Source organism: Scyliorhinus torazame, chromosome 3, assembly GCF_047496885.1.
Source record: "Scyliorhinus torazame isolate Kashiwa2021f chromosome 3, sScyTor2.1, whole genome shotgun sequence".
Classification (NCBI taxonomy): Eukaryota; Metazoa; Chordata; class Chondrichthyes; order Carcharhiniformes; family Scyliorhinidae; genus Scyliorhinus; species Scyliorhinus torazame.
In genome coordinates, this window is record NC_092709.1 from 10,075,587 (window position 1) to 10,093,380 (window position 17,794).

Sequence of the window (17,794 nt, forward strand, 5' to 3'; positions counted from 1 at the left end):
GGCAGAAGGTACAGAAGTCTGAAGACCCGCACGTCCAGACATAGAAACGGCTTCTTCCCCACAGCTACAAGACTCTTTAACGACTCCCCCTCGGACTGATCTGTTCCCTGTAAGAACACTATTCACGACGTCCTATGCTGCTCTTGCTCATGTATTTGCTTTGTTTGGCCCCTTGTTCCGCACTGTAACCAATCACTGTTTGTCGATGTACCATTTGTCAATGTTCTCTGTTGATTATTCTTTTGTCTACTATGGACTTAATGTGTGCGTTCCCTTGGCCGCAGAAAAATACTTTTCACTGTACTTCGGAACACGTGACAATAAATCAAATCAAATCAATAAATCAGTACCAGGCAGGCACTTTGACAACGCAGGCAGTGGACGGGTTAGGAGAGCTGCTGCTGTTGGCCTACACGTGGAACTTGATCTTCCTTTATGGCAACGTGTTTGGATGAAAGCAAGATTAATATGTGCTCGGCTTTGAACTGGGGGCCTGGCTGCCATTCACCGTTGTGTTGTGAAATTTTATGTACTTGGATCAATTGCAGCAACCATTCTGTGCCGTGCAGTATATTGAGTTCTTGATAACTGGGTCAAATATAATCTCTCCCTTAGCGTGTTTCAATTGCTGCACCCACTAACGTCGATTTATTCCCTTGTTTCGTGTGAAATTAATACTGGAAGTTTAATCTTTCACAGTGTCATCTTCAGCTTTGTGTTGTTTCTTTTGTTAAGTAATATGATATCAGCGAATTGTGCCCTTGCAATGATTGGTGCCCCCTTTAATATGTCAAGTAACTGATCAGTTCATGTTATGAAAGAATGTGAAGTTTATTGTCCGTTTCTAGTTATTGATCCAATTGTATTGCACATCAGATATCAACACCGATGTCAGTAATATCAAGTGTGACCCGTGTGTAATTGGCTGAACCTGCAAAAAAGATTGAGGAATTTTAAATTTGAGTGAGTGATCACCTGAGGAAGGAGCAGCTCTCCGAAAGCTAGTGACATCGAAACAAACCTGTTGGACTTTAACCTGGTGTTGTAAGACTCCTTACAAAACTGCTGACACTGAGATTTGCCCCGAGTTTTATACTGCTTCAGGATTCAATTGGTCTGAATCTGGTCCCGTCACATAATTGCCCACGTTTCCGGTGCTTCCGTTGATTGCTTTGGTTCTGAAAGACCTCCAAATTGTGCTCATTTTCTTTGACAGCATCCGTCAGCATGGTTTAAAAGCTTTTTCCATTTAAAAAAAAAAAAAAAAATTTTAAAAATTAACTCACCTAACAAGCTGGCCAGTTAGAATTGGTGAAATCACTAAATTTTAATTCCTGTTTTAAAAAAAAAAGTATTTCACGGGGCTGTGGGTGTCACTGGTTGCGCAGCGCATTTGCCCCTCCCTAATTGCTCTTGAAGTGAGTGGCTGGTTGGGCCATTTCAGAGGATAGTTAAGAGTTAACCACATTCTTCTGCGTTTGGAATGGGGCGCAGGCCAAACTGGGTAAGGATGGCAGATTTCCATCTATGAAAGATGGTTAGTGAACCAAATGGGTTTTGCAACAATCGATGATGATTTCACGGTCCCCATTGCGGAGACAAGCGATGTGTTCCAGATTTCATTCATTGAATTCAAGTGCAACCAGCTGCCGTGATAGGATTTGATCCCATGTCCCCAGAGTGTTAGCCTGGGCCTCTGGATTGCTAACTCTGTGGCGTTACCTCCATCTCCCATAATCCAGACTGGCGTTAGTGCAGTCACGGGGCGGGGGGGGGGGGGGGAGATGCCCTATAATGGAAAAACTCCCCCATGAAGTAAATTTGAAGTGAAAAATTAATCCATAGGAGGAGAGGTGGTGATGTAGTGGTATTGCCACTGGACTAGTCACCCAGAGACCAGGGCAGCGCTCTGGAGTCCCGTGTTCGAATCCCGGCACGGCAGATGGTGAAATTTGAATTCAATAAAAATCTGGAATTAAAAGTCTAATGATGACCATGAAACTGTTGCCAATTGTTGTAAAAACCCATCTGGTTCACTAACGTCCTTTTTAGAGAAGGAAATCTGCCATCCTTGCCCGGTCTGGTCCACATGGAGTGTGGCGCCTAGGGGATTTTCACAGAACTACATTGTAGTGTTAACGTAAGCCTACTTGTGACACTGATGAAGATTATTATTATGTGACTCCAGATCCACACACTGATGGGGTTGACTTTTAGCTGCCCCCCCCCCCCCCCACTGAAATTGCCGAGCTAGCCACTCAGTTCAAGGGCAATTAGTGATGGGCAACAAATGGTGGCCTAGCTGAGTGACCCCAAGAACAAATTTTTTTTAAAAAAAGGTCAAACCTCAATTTGTCATGATCTCAATACAGCTCATTCTCCTATTTAGTGAAACAGCACACAGACAGCTCTGCCCTGTTATTTAGATAGCTTAATAATTGGTTCAGATAGATAATTGGTTTATTGAAGAATCACTATGGCCACAATTGTGTTGGATGTTACAAATAGGACGCAATTATAATTCATGACATAGTTATAGACAATGATTAAACTGAAAATAAATTTTAAAATAATAAAAAGACTGCACAGACGCGCAAATGATTACAGTACATTGCAAATGATTACAGTACATTGCAAAATATAGATCTTAATTTGCAGAACAGAAATCAAAGTCGTCTACACTCTGCGTTTTGTGTTCAAGTCTCAGCATTTTGTGTTCAAGTCAATGGATTACATGTTGTCAGGACAAATTCATTACATTCCCAATCAAGTTCATGCTGTTGGAGGGAATGGGCTGTCCAGTAGCCTGTTCATTCTGTACCTTATTTGTAGAATGGTATCTCTTCTCCGTCGCTCCTTTCCTGTAGTCGCGACAAGCGATGGGAGCGGTTCCTAATGTTGTCTTGGGTCACCTCATTAACCGTCCTATCTGATTATGATTATCCCATATGATTATGCTAAGATTACAAGTTTCCCATCATAACTCAATGTGTCCGAAATCGCTCTGGTAAATCACAACTGGAGTTTCTCCAAACTAGCGGCCTCCTGTCTCCAAACTAGCAGAACACTCTCTCCTCTAACTGGAATTTGACCAGCACTCTTGTGTGATTGCAGTAATATTTTCTGTTCTGAATCTGGAATATAAGGCTAGTGTCTGTAATCATTACCAGGAAACTACTGGATTGTAATTTAAAAAAAAAAAACATTTGGTTCACGAATGCCCTTTAGGGAAGGAAATCTGTCCTTACCTGCTCTGGCCTATATGTGACTCCAGGTTCACAGCAGTGTGAACTGTTGTGACTCTTTTAACTGCTCTCTGAAGTGGGCTAGTGATCTGCAGTTAAGGATGGACAACATGTCCTGGCCATGCGAATGGGGCCCACATCCCATGAACGAAGGAACAAAAACTCTTGCTGCTAAGAGGAAGGGGCAAATAATTGCAATGCAGGGGCTTGAGTGTTTGACCAGCAAGCACAGGAGGCAAAGGGTAGCAGTAGAAGGGTGTTTTTCTGAATGGAAGTTTGTGACTAGTGGTGTTCCACAGGGATCGGCGCTGGGGCTTCTGTTGTTTGTGGTGTACGTAAACAATTTGGAGGAAAATGTAGCCGGTCTGATTAGTAAGTTCGCGGATGACACCAAGGTTGGTGGAGAGGCAGATAGTGTTGAGGATTGTCAGAGGATACAGCAGGACACAGATAGGTTGGAGACTTGGGCAGAGAAATGGCAGATGATGTTTAATCCGGACAAATGTGAGGTAATGCATTTTGGTAGGTCTAACATAGAGGGGAAATATACCGTAAATGGCAAAGCTCTTAGCAATATATAAAGTCAGAGATCTGGGCGTGCAGGTCCACAGATCTTTGAAAGTAGCAACACAAGTGGACAAGCTAGACAAGAAAGCATATGGAATGCTTACCTTCGTTGGACGGGGCATTGAGTATACAAACTGGCAAGTCATGCTACAGTTGTATAGAACCTTGGTAAGGCCGCACCTGGAATATTGGGCACAATTCTGGTTGCCACACTACCAGAAGGATGTGGAGTCTTTGTAGAGGGTGCAGAGGAGGTTTCCCAGGATGTTGCCCGTTCTGGTGGGTGTTAGCCATGCGGCGAGGCTGAATAGACTCAAACTGTTTTCATTTGAACAACGGAGGTTGAGGGGTGACCTGATAGAGGTCTACTAGATTGAGGGGCATGGATAGAGTGGATGGGCAGGCACTCTTTCCCAGGGTGGAGGGGTCAGTCACCAGGGGGCATAGGTTTAAGGTCCGTGGGGCAAAGTTTAGAGGAGATGTGTGAGGCAGGTCTTTTACACAGAGGGTGGTGATTGCCTGGAACGCGTTGCCAGGGGAGGTTGTCGAAGCAGATACATTAACGCCGTTCAAAAGGCATCTTGATAAATACATGGATAGGATGGGTATAGAGGGACACGGCACAAGGAAGTGTTGAGGGTTTTGGCCAAGGGTAGGATCATGACTGGTACAGGCTTGGAGGGCCGAAGGATCTGTTCCTGTGCTTCTTTGTTCTTTGAGTTACTATTTGATGGTTCACTGCACTTGTATACTTAAAGTAAATTAGCTGCTTTTAAAAAATAGCCCCGCTCCGACTAGTGAAGGCTTTCAATTTTTAAAGAAGTACAACTAGACATCACACATCAAAAAATACCCTTCACCATCATAAGGTTTCCAAAACAGGGAAGTGCAGAAGGATCATGGAGATTACTGGAAATGCTTCCGAATCGTTGTCCAGTTTGACTGCAATGGGCCGAGTTTGGTGCTGACTAGCTGCCACTGAACACGCAGCCTTCCCCACGCCAGCATTCAAAATGCACAAAGCATGTTGGTGAACACAGCGGTTCTGTTGTGCAGGCAGGACTGAGGCAGTTGTTTTTGTTTCTCGGATGCACAAACAAAAGAAGTTCCCTGTGGCAGAACGAAAGCTTGCAGCAACAACATCCATTCATTCTACATTTCCCCCCTTTGTCCCCGGTGCCTGCGATGGAGTGGAGTGGGTAGAATGCGAAGCTTCTCCACCGCAGCCTCCCCCACTCCCTCTGCCCACAAAATGAGCAAATATGCTTTAATGACTGCATAACATTGGAGCAAATACGCCAGGAAGGGCAAGTATTCGTATAGTACTTAAAGCCTTGTTAAAAGGGACTGCTTCAGATCGTGTGTTCCACTTGCCATTTTGCATACTTGGAGATTTTGTTTTTGTCACCAGTGGAAGCTCAAATTAACCATCGCTCGGCCGCGATGCATTAAACTCCACCGCACCTCCCTGTGCAAGTTGGGTGTAATGGCCTAGGATATCTGTCAGGTTTATTGGTGCATAGCTTAAACACTAAACAGAATAAGTTTGCGTACCGCCCTCGCAATCGGCAGTCATATTAACTTGAAAGGAGGGTGGCACAGTGGTCAGCACTGTTGCTTCACAGCGCCAGGGACCCGGGTTCTATTCTGGCCTCGGGTGACTGACTCTGCGGAGTTTGCACGTTCTCCCCGTGTCTGTGTGGGTTTCCTCCGGGTGCTCCGGTTTCCCCCCTCGGTCCCAAAGGATGTCATGAAATTTGGCTTGTCAGCTACGACTCTCACCAACTTCTACAGATGCGCCATAGAAAGCATTATTTCTGGTTGTATCACAGCTTGGTATGGAGCCTGCTCTGCCCAAGACCGCAGGAAACTACAAAAGGTTGTGAATGTAGCCCAGTCCATCACGCAAACCAGTCTCCCATCCATCGACTCTGTCTATAATTCCCGCTGCCTCAGAAAGGCAGCCAGCATAATGAAGGACCCCACTCACCCCGGACATCTTCCACCTTCTTCCGTCGGTAAAAAGATACCAAAGTTTGAGGTCACGTACCAACCGACCCAAGAACAGCTTCTTCCCTGCTGCCATCAGACTTTTGAATGGACCTACCTCGTATTAAGTTGATCTTTTCTCGACACCTTGCTATAACTGTAACATTATATTCTGCAGTCTCTCCTTCCTTCCCTATGTACGGTCTGCATTGTTTGTACAGCAGGCAAGAAACAATACTTTTCACTGTATACAATACATGTGACAATAATAAATCACATCAAAAGGATGTGCAGGTTAGGTGGTCACGGGGATTAGTTTTATTGTCATGTTTGCTAACTGGATCTGCGCCAGTTGCTGAAGTGAAAACACACGGATGCATTCTGTGCTGGAGAGCATTTTATTGACTTGGTTCACAGTCAACACTACTCCTTACCTATGTGGGAGCGAATGACACAGGGGAGGTAACGGTGGCAGTGGTGTGGGAGGCTCTGAAGGCGGTCGTTAGGGGAGAGTTAATCTCCATCAGGTCCCACAGAGAGAAGGAGAGGGCGGAGAGGCTGGTGGGGGAGATCCTGCGGGTAGACCGGAGATACGCGGAGGGCCCAGAACGGGGGCTGCTGAACGAACGCCGGAAACTTCAGGCGGAGTTCGACTTGCTGACCACGGGGAGTCTACGAATATGGGGAGAAGGGGAGTAGGATGCTGGCGCACCAGCTGCGCAAGATGGAGGCGGCTAGAGCGATTGGGGGAGTGCGAGATAAGGAGGGCAACATATTGCTGAGCCCAGAGACGGTCAATGAAGTCTTCAGGGAGTTCTACGTGAAGTTATAAGAGTCGGAATCCCCTAGGGAGGGGGAGGGATGAGGCAGTTTATGGACCGGCTGAGGTTCCCGAGGGTGGAAGTGGAGCGGGTGGAGGGATTGGGGGCCCCGATTGAGTTGGATGAGGTAGTCGGGGGGCCGGCAAGCATGCAGTCGGGCAAGGCCCCGGGTCCGGACAGCTTCCGGGAATGCGGAAGTGGTGGCTGCAATGGACTCGGAGAAGGCCTTTGACAGGGTGGAGTGGGAGTATTTGTGGGTGGCGTTAGGCAGGTTTGGATTCAGTGAGGGATTCATTGGGTGGGTCAAGTTGCTGTATCAGGCCCCTGTAGCGAGTGTGTCCACGAACCGGCTAAGGTCAGTTTGTCAGGCTGCATTGGGGGACAAGGCAGGTGTGTCCCCTGTCCCCGTTGCTGTTTGCCCTGGCAATTAAGCCGTTGCGCTCAGGACTTCAAGGGATTGGAGGGGGCTGGTGCGCGGGGGGGAGGAACACCGGGTCTCCCTCTACGCGGATGACCTGTTGTTGTACATTTCGGACCTGCTAGAGGGGATGGGGGAGGTCATGCGGATCCTGAGGGACTTTGGGAGCTTCTCTGGGTATAAATTGAACGTGGGGAAGAGTGAGCTGTTCGTGGTCCAGCTAGGGGCCAGGAGGAGAGACTGAGGGAGCTCCCGCTAAAGGTAGTGGAGAGGAGCTTTCGGTACTTGGGGATACAAGTGGCCAGGAACTGGGATGCCCCGCACAGGCTCAACTTAACCCGGCTGGTGGAGCAGTTGGAGGGAGAGTTTAAAAGGTGGGATATGCTCCCGCTTTCCTTGGCGGGATGGGTGCAGACTGTGAAGATGACGGTTCTCCCCAGGTTCCTCTTTGTATTTCAGTGCCTCCCCATTTTCATCCCCAAGTCCTTTTTTAAGCGGGTGAATAGGATTGTTACGGGATTTGTGTGGGCGAATAAAACCCCGCAAGTTAAAAGGGCATTCTTGGAGCGTAGCACTTTCCCTAGCATGCAGGCGCTGGAGGAGAAGTTTGGCCTGCCCCCGGGGAATGGGTTCAAGTACCTCCAGGTTCGGAACTTTCTTAGAAAACAGGTGGGGACGTTTCCGCTGCTACTCTCGCTTATGATCCAGGACAGGATGGTGTCTGGTATCTGGGTAGGGGAGGGAAAGGTGTCGGACATATATCAGGAGCTGCAGGAGGTGGAGGAAGCCTCAGTGGAGGAGTTGAAGGGCAAGTGGGAGGAGGAGCTGGATGAGGGCCTGTGGGCCGATGCCCTGGGCAGGGTGAACGCCTCATCATCATGTGCCAGGCTCAGCTTAATCCAGTTTAAGGAGGTGCATCGGGCGCATATAACGGCGGCAAGAATGAGTACGTTTTTTGAGGTGGAGGACAGGTGCCCGAGATGTGCAGGGAGTCCGGCGAACCATGCCCATATGTTTTGGGCATGCCCGGCGCGTAAAGAATTCTGGCAGGGGTTTGCGAGGGTGATGTCTAGGATTTTAGTCACTCGGGTGAAGGCGAGTCCAACAGTAGCGATATTTGGGGTGTCGGAGGATCCGGGAGTGCAGGAAGGTCGGAGGATCCGGGAGTGCAGGAAGCGAAAGAGGCCGAGGTTCTGGCCTTTGCCTCCCTGGTAGCCCGGAGACGGATCTTGTTAATGTGGAGGGACTCGAAACCCCCGAGTGTGGAAAATCTGGGTTAGCGATATGGCGGGGTTCCTCAGCCTGGAGCGAATAAAGTTCGCCTTGAGAGGGTCCTTGATGGGGTTCTCCCAGCGGTGGCAACCGTTCCTTGACTTTCTAGGGGAGCAGTAATTGTCGGCAGCAGCAGCATCCTGGGGGGCGGGGGGGACTGTTGATATAATGTAAGTTTTATATGAAGACAATATATAGACAAACAAAAAATCCCCTTTCTACCATTGTTTCGTCGCGCTATAAATCAGTGTCATCTGGTTGTTGTTCTGTTTAATAATTCTTATTTTTATTTTTAATATTATTTGTACTTCTATCTTTATGTAAAAATGTTGGTTGGAAAAGCTTTAATAAAACATTTATTTAAAAAAAACACTACTCCCTACATTCCAGTGTCTCAGCTATCCCCACTTATTGGTGTACAAACACCAATTACCTGTTTAACAATGTAATTGCCAATAAATGTACAATATAATTCAGAGTTCTGAGGAGTCATAACTGGATTTGAAACGTTAACCCTGTCTCTCCCTCTCCTCAGATGCTGCCAGACCTGCTGAGTTTTTCCAACATTTTCTGTTTCTATTTCATGATTTTCATGCTTGCGGCTATGTTGGGACCTTGACTAACCAGTCGGGTAACCCAGTATTAATGCTGTGATTCACATGGGAGCAGATGCTCGGGCTAAAAGACTGAGCATGTTGTTATTGTTCAAATTTGTTTTTAGTCCATTCACAGCACCTGTTGAAGTTGGTTGGGGGCAGGGGTGAAGGGCGGACAGAAGAGTCCTGATAATCAGATCTTACAGCTTCCTTCATTTCAACAACTCCAATCGTCCACTAGCGTTTGTAGTTCACTATTCCTGAGGCCTGTGAATACGCAGTGGTTGAAGCCATTCTAGAACGAAGATCAATTTTTTTTTTTTTTTTGCATGCTGTGAGAAACAAATGATTTGGGGATAGGGTGAGGAAGGTAGAGTTGATCAGCCATGATATTGATGTTGGAGAAGGCTGGAGAGTAATGTTCCCTCTGAGCTGTACAGCAAACTGGAAGCTGTCTTGCACATCATCCCCTTTTAGATGTGCCTGGCCGTGTAAAGAATATTTAAAGGTACTGTGTGCATAAATGAATAGACCGTGCACAACAAATATTTTGGAGAGGACATTGCTTAAGGGGCTATGTAGAATTATAGAATGGGGATACCGAACAGAATAAGGCCATTCAGCCCATTGTGGATCTACTAGCGCCCTTTAAGTACAATTTACCGTGGGTCACTCCCCTGCAGTTTCCCTATAACCTGTAGTGTTTACCTCTTGATAATTATCTGATTTACCTTTGAAAGCCTTGATTGAATCTGCTTCTGCCACACTCTCAGGCAGTGCATTCGAGATCCTAATCACTCGCCTGTGTAAACAAAAACAAAAAATCCCCTTTCTGCCATTGTATCGTCTCGCTATAAATCAGTGTCATCTGGTTCTTGATCCCTTCTGCCAATGGAATCAGTTTCTCCCCACTCTGTACAGACCCCCTCATGATTTTGGGACATTTCCATCAAATCTCTCTTCGACCCTCTCCAAGGAAAACAGTGCCAACTTCTCCAATCCATCTACTTAACTGGAGTTCCTCCTCCCTGGAAACATTCTCGCGAATCTTTTCTGCATTCTCTCTGAAATAGAGAAACATGCAAAATAGGAGCAGGAGAAGGCCATTCGGCTCATCGAGCCTGGTCCGCCATTCATTACAATCCTGGCTGAAGTACTACACCCAATGCTCCATCTGAGGCTGAACTAGCGACCTATACAAGTTCAACATAACCTCCTTTCTCTTGTATTCTAGGCCCCTCCTACAAAGCGCAAAAAGCAATGAACCTGCATAAAACGCTAGATCAGCCCAACTGGAATATTGCATCCAGTTCTGAGCAGCACATTGTAGGGAGGACATGAAGGCATTGGAGCAAGTGCAGAAAAGATTCTCGGGAATGTTTATAGGGATGAGGAGCTGGAGTTATGAAATGGATTGGAGAGGTGAAGGCTCTGAGGAGATGGGTAACTGTGTGGAGTTTGTACATTCTCCCCATGCCTGCGTGGGTTTCCTCCGGGTGCTCCGGTTTCCTCCCTCAGTCCCAAAATGTGCAGGTTAGGCGGATTGGCCATGATCAATTGCCCCTTAGTGTCCAGGGATGTGGGGGTTAGGTTATGGGGATAGGGTGGGGTGCTGCTCATTCGAAGGGTCGGTGCAGACTCAATGGGCCGAATGGCCTCCTTCTGCACTGTGTGGATTCTATGATTCCATGATTTGATGGGGGTGTTATTTTTGAAAACTCACCACTATTCCTAGAAGGCCCCCTATACCAAAAAGGGCCGACATTCTAAATGGTGATCAGGGATTCTCACTCCCCGACTCCGATACAGGCTTCAGTGGGTGCTATTCAGGTCAAACTATGTTTTCAAGTTATCCCCCGGTATAACCCATACCTTCACCAAAGATTTCATCTACTTACCACTTAGTAGCATCGACCCTGGGTCCCGCATTGCTAAGTAAGTAAAGTAGACTTTGGAATAACCACTATTTCAGGTTAAATTAAGTTATTTTATTTATTTTTTTTCTTTTAAAAGCTGCAATTCCTGTCTTTACAGGATGGGAAAAAGATCTTGCTTCTGGGTCCTTCTGGTTGGTTGAAGGGACCTTCAGGCCCAACTTGACAATCAATCTTCTTTAAAGTCTGGTCTTCTTTAGATGTATTTGCTGGTTAGCTCAGTAGCTGTGTCCTGTCTTTCCCATGTACCGAGCTGTGAGAGCTGGCTCTGCTGGCTGTCTCTGAGCTGACTCTGCCTACTCTTTAAATTCTAGTCTTCCTTAGATGTATTAGCTATTTTAGCTCGGCTGCTTTGCCCTGTCCCTTTCCCATGGCCGAGCTGACTGTAATCTGACTCTACTTCTCCTCTCTCTCTCTCTCTCTCTCTCTCTCTCTCTCTCTCTCTCTCTCTCTCTCTCTCTCTGAGTTCTGGTTCTGCCTTCGGGTTTATATATTTTTCCAACAGTTATCTAGTTTTTATGACTTTATGGTAAAGTAACTCCTGATTTTCTTTGATTGTAAAAAGTATCTTTGATCTAAACATTCTAATCCAACTAAGTACTCATTTTGACATGACTTCATCTCATTGACCTGATTACATTGTTTCCTTTGTGATGTTCAAAATGCTTTGACTTCAAGAGGTGTAAATTTTGGTTTGGTTCCTGTCATTTCTATAGTTTTATTTTCCAATTGTGTCCTCAGCTCATAATTTTGACTTTGATTTTGGCTTTGAATTATGTTTCTCGTAGACTGACAGTTTTCTTTAATTAACTTGGTATGAGCAAAATTTCACACCTAGAATTATCAGCAAATTCAACTGAACCTCATCCATTCTTTTCCAGATCCTTACTAAGATAGTTACTTTCAATGAAGGTGTGAGCCATTGTTTTTGGCTTCATTCAAAATCCTGTTTGTCTTGTTTGCTAAGCCTGCTTGACCAAGGCTATCTGCGTTTTACAATCCTTCCCTGGCAGCTGCTGTTAACCCTTTGTGGGATCTTGCCCTGTAACCTCTCATGTTTCTCTCAGGCCAGATATTGCCAGACTTCCATGTTTCAAATGACACATCTTTCCATATTTTCAATTACAGTGTTCAAAATCATGAGGGGACTGTATAGAGTAGATAGAAAGAAACTGCTTGCCCTTGTAAAAGGACCACAAAAGGAGAGGGTACAGGTTTTAAGTCATTGGTAAGAGGAATGCGAGCAGAAACCTTTTTCACACAGCGAGTGGGTAAGGTATGGAATGCACTGCCTGAGAGGGTGGCGGAGGCACGTTCAATTGAGGCTCTGAAGAAGGATTAGAGGTGGATTGGCCATGCTAAATTGCCCTTTATGCCCAAAAAGGTTAGGTGGGGTTATGGGGCTGTGGTGGAGGTGTGGGCTGAAGGGTGCTCTTTCCAAGGGCCGGTGCAGACCCGATGGGCTGAATGGCCTCCTTCTGCACTGTAAATTCTATGAGCTATGACTGCTATCTGGAAAGGAAGAATGTGCAGGGTTACGGGGAGGAGATGAGGGAATGTAACTCCAGGACTGAGGGTAGCTGAAGGCACAGCCATTAATGGTGGAGCGACCTCAAATTAGGGATACGCGGAAGGCGGGAATTGGAGAAGCGCCAAGATCTCGGAGGGCTGGAGGAGGTTACAAAGATGCGGAGGGGATGAGACCATGTGGAGGGATGTGAAAACAAGGATGAGCACTTTAAAATCATGCCATTTCCAGACCTGGAGCGGGTGTAGATCAGTGAGCACAGTTCAGGATGGGTGCAGATTAACGAGGCATTTTATTGTAAATGTAATTGAATAGAGGTGCACTTCACAAAATATTTTATTTTGCTAGCAAACCACAGGATTTGCACCAAAATAAATATCGCCTCGCGTGTGTTCAGCCTGTCACAACCCCCAACAGATAACGATTCGTCCAATAACCCTTCATGAAGGTGGTGAAATGTGTTCCAGTTCTATAGTTTTTTTGTTTCTGATCCATTATTTCCAGCATCTCGTGCATTTTCTTGTGATGACATTTGTAAGGGGTGTGGGTAAAAACAGGCAACATAAATCTTTTCAAATTCTTTCATGGGTTGTGGGAGTCGCTGGCGGGTTGTTCCCCATCCCTAATTGACATGGAACTGAGTCGCTTGCTCGGCCATTTCAGAGATGCAGTTAAGTTACCCCATCGTTGGGCGCCCAGGTTCGGTCCCGGCTCTGGGTCACTGTCCGTGTGGAGTTTGCACATTCTCGCCGTGTTTGCGTGGGTTTCGCCCCCACAACCCAAACGTGTGCAGGGTAGGTAAATTGCCCCTTAATTGGAAAAGAAATGAATTGGGCACTCTAAATTTAAAGATACCACATTGCTGTGGGTCTGGAGTCACATGTAGGCCAGACCGGGTAAGGGCGGGCAGATTCCCTTCCCTAAGGGATAGTCGATGGTCATTTCACGATCACCATTAGTGAGACTTTCAATTCCAGATTTTATTAATTGAATTTAAATTCCACCATCAATGTGATGGGATTTGAACCCAAAGCATTATTAGCCTGGGCTTCTGGATTACTAGTCCAAAGACGATACCAGTACACACCTGATTAACCAGGATTTTACAAGCCAGTGAGTCTAACTTCAGTGGTAGGGAAACTACTGGAAAGAACTGAGGGACAGAACTCATTTCCACTTGAAGAGGCAAGGATTAATGAAGGATAGGTAGCATTGTTTTGTCAAAGGGAGATCATGTCTTACAAATTTGATTGAATTTTTTGAGGAGGTGACTAGGTGTGTAGATGCAGGTATTGCAGTTGATGTAATCTACATGGACTTCAGTAAGGCTTTTGACAAGGTCCCACATGGGAGGCTGATGAAGGTAAGAGCCCATGGGATGCAGGGAAATTTGGCAAACTTGATTCAAAGCTGGCTTAGTGGTAGGAGGCAAAGGGTGATGGTTGAAGGTTGTTTTGTGACTGGAAGCCTGAGTCCAGGGGTGTTCCGCAGGGATCGGTGCTGGGCTCTTTGCGGTTTGTAGTGTATATTAATGATCTGGATGTGAATGTAGGAGGTATGATAAGGAATCACAGAACAGTACAGTGCAGAAGAGGCCCTTCAGCCCATCAAGCCTGCACCGACGAATGGAAGGCCCTGACCTGCCCACCTAATCTCACTTGCCAGCACTTGGTCCATAGCCTTGAATGTTGTGACGTGCCCAAGTGCTCACCCAGGTACTTTTTAAAGGATGTGAGGCATCCTGCCTCTACCACCCTCCCAGGCAGCGCGTTCCAGACCCTCACCACCCTCTGGGTTAAAAAGTACGAGGTAATGAATTTTGGGATCACTAACAAGGCAAGGGAATACACACTGAATGGTCGGACCCGAGGAAGTTCAGAGGGGCACAGATCTCTGAAGACAACCGGACAGGTAGATAAGAAGGCCGAGGATTCTTACCTTTTATTAACCGAGGCATTGAATATAAGAACAGGGAGGCTATGCTGGGGCTGCGTAAAACGCTGGTTAGGCCCCAGCTGGAGTGTTGTGCAGAGTTCTGGTCACCACATTATAGGAGGAAGGAAGTGATTGCATTGGCCAGGGTGCCGAGGAGATTCACCAGGATGTTGCCTGGGCTGGAGTGTTCCATTATCGAGCAAAACTGGATCGGCTGGAGTTGTTTTCCCTGGAGCAGAGAAGGCTGAGGCGGTGACCTGACTGAGGTGTATATAATTATGAGGGGCATAGATAGGGTGGATAAGGAGGTACCTTGCCCCTTAGTGAGGGGTCAATAACCAGGGAGCATAGATTTAAGGTAATGGACAGAAGGTTTCGAGGAGATGTGAGAGAAAACCTTTTCACCCCGAGGGGGGTGGGAATCTGGAACTCGCTGCCTGAAAGGGTGATAGAGGCAGGAACCCTCACCGCTTTTAAAAAGTACTTAGATGAGCACTTGAAATGCCATTGGAAACAAAACTCTGGACCAAGAGCTGGGAAATAGGATTAGAATAGATAGGTGCTTGATGGTCGTCACGGCAGCCATGGGCCAAAGAGCCTCTTTCCATGTTGTAAAACTATATAACTCCATGGCATGAGAGCCAGGTGGAGAATTAAAATGGCAAGGCCGACCTTCAGTATTTTGGGGGAGGGGTTCCAGATTTACAGTACCCTTTGTGTGAAGAAGTGCTTCCTGACATCACCCCTGAACAACCCACCTTTCTACCCTATCAAATTCTTCAATGATGTCAAACGTATCAATTAGATCACCCCTCCATCTTCTAAGCTCTCATGCAACAGGTCCTCTTAGTTTTTGAAAATATTCTTATTGAAGTTTTCATTTGATAAAACACAGAATAAACATTCATACAAACAGAATGCCACTTACAAACCCCTACCCTTGTGGGGGGGGGGGAACAAACCCAAACCATAACCCCCCCCCCCCCCCGACCTACTGACTGTGACCAATTCCTAAAGGCAAAAGGCCGAGGCCGCCACCTCTGGCCATCCCGGGCCCAGGACCCGCTCAAGACAGCCACCAATCCCACCCTCAGGATGAGACACAGAAAAGCCCTTAGTCCCAGTCAGATCCCTCCCCCCATAACACCATATACCTGAAAATAGCTTTCCAGAGAGACAGCCCCATCTTCTCTAATCTTTGTGGGGGTGAAACCCACACAGACACGGGGAGAATGTGCAAACTCCACTCGGACAGTGACCCAGGGCCGGGATTCGAACCCGGGTCCTCAGCGCCGCAGGCTGCAGTGCTAACCACTGCGCCACCTGCCCCCCACAAGTCCCCCTCCGCACCCTCAGTGCCTCCCCATGCTCCTGCACCGCCTGCAAAGTTTTTTTCCGCCTCATCCCGAATTGGGTCAAGTGCCTCCTCAGTTGACCGCTTAAGGGTTTCCATCATTACCTGCTCCTCAAAATGCTCCGCAAACTGTTTTTCAAAGTCCTGCGTCATCACCCCAGTCAGCGTTTCCATGGTGATTTGGGTGGCCACACCCAAGGCCTGGTCCGCCACCTTCCCTCCTGCTGGGCTTCGTGTGCTTACTGGCTCCGTTGAAGGATTTTACCCCCGTGTAATCTTCTAACCACCAGCCATCTTCATACATGTCAACATATTTTTGCTGACACATTCCTGATCCCATAAGATGGGTCAGTTTTGATGACTAAAATCCCCGGACACGGGGTTCAAAAAGTCCAACAAACAAAGACCATGGCGGGAGCCACCTTGTGTGTGACCTTCTCCTCCCTGTCGCCACCGGAAGTCCCATGTCCTCTGTCGTGTTGTGTGTTCCAATACACAAACGAACCAACACGGTTGTAGATGGTATAACTCAGTTATTATTGTACAGAATAATAAAACAATTAACTTCTGGCTGTGGTTCGCCAGCTAACCTGTGGACCCAGCCCTTGCACTATCTTAGTGAGGCACTCCGCACATGGTCTATGTCTGAGTGGCGCGTTGTGAGCTCTGTGCTCTGAGCTATCTCCTGGTGGAATGAGCGGGAACTGTGGTGTTCCCTGTTTTATAGTGCGTGTGCTCTCTCTGGTGATTGGCTGCGATGTTGTGTGATTGCACCATGATATGTTAATGTGGATATCATGTCATCCTCCTAATCCAAAAAGATAAAGATCTGACGGAATGTGGATCATACAGACCCATTTCACTGCTGAACGTGGATGCGAAACTACTCGCAAAGGCCCTGGCCAAAAGGCTGGAGGGCTGCGTACCAAAGGTGGTCGCAGAGGACCAAACCGGCTTTGTCAAGGGTAGGCAGCTCACAGCGAACATCAGGCGGCTGCTGAACGTAATAATGACCCCCTCCGGGGAGAGAACACCAGAGGTGATCGTCTCCCTGGATGCAGAAAAGACCTTCGACAGAGTTGAATGGAAATACCTCTTCGAGGTTTGGGCTGGGAGTGGGGCTCACCGCCTGGGTGAGGCTCCTGTACAACGCTCCCAAAGCGCGCGTCCGAACTAACACCACCAGCTCTGAATACTTCCAGCTGCAGAGAGGAACAAGGCAGGGCTGCCCCCTGCCCCAGTCTTGTTCGCGCTAGCGATCGAACCCCTGGCGATAGCCCTGCAGGACGCGAAATGCTGGAAGGGAATCCGGAGAGGAGACAGAGAGCACAGAGTCGCACTCTATGCAGATGACCTGCTCCTCTATGTCTATAAGCCACGGGAGGGACTGAAGGCAATACTACAAATACTGAAAGAGTTTGGAACCTTCTCGGGCTACAAACGTAACCTGGGCAAAAGCGAAGCATTCCCAGTGAACCCAAAAGGGGGAGGGAGAGTGCTGGAGGGACTCCCGTTCAAAACAGCCCAGAACAGATTCCGTTACCTGGAGATCCAGATAGCCAGAGACTGGACACAGATCCACAAGTGGAACCTGACCAGCCTGGTGGAGGAAGTAAGAAGAGACCTTCAAAGGTGGGGCTCACTCCCACTCTCCCTGGCGGGAAGAGTGCAGACGATCAAGATGAACGTACTGCCAAGGTTCCTTTTCCTGTTTAGATCCATTCCGATCTTCACCCCAAAGCCTTTTTCCAAAACGTAGACAGTCCAATCATGGCGTTTGTGTGGGGGAACCCGAGAATTCCCAAACAGACACTGCAAAGAAGGAAAATCAAAGGGGGTTTGGCCTTACCAAACCTACAATACTAACACTGGACAGCAACGGCAGAAAGAGTGAGGGGATGGGTACAAGAACCCGACACAGATTAGGTACAAATGGAGGAGGCATCCTGTAAAGCCTCCCCGAACAGGCGCCGGAATGTGGCGACTAGGGGCTTTTCACAGTAACTTCATTTGAAGCCTACTTGTGACTAAGCGATTTTCATTTCATTTTTCATTTCATAAAGGAACGACCCGCCAGGACCTGGCTACAGCAGCACTCCCATCCTCCTCAACAAGATACACAACGAGCCCAGTGG

The 17,794-nt window shown here is 47.4% G+C and overlaps 1 protein-coding gene across 1 annotated transcript in view; it reads left to right on the plus strand.

Annotated features, from left to right (window-relative positions):
• The first annotated feature begins 5,967 nt into the window (after window positions 1-5,967).
• Window positions 5,968-17,794, plus strand: part of LOC140408296 (tetraspanin-5) — a 102,860-nt gene continuing 91,033 nt past the window's right edge. The window contains exon 1 of the mRNA XM_072495288.1: window positions 5,968-5,976. The gene's annotated coding sequence lies outside the window, so the exon portion shown is untranslated. The remainder of the gene's footprint in view (window positions 5,977-17,794) is intronic.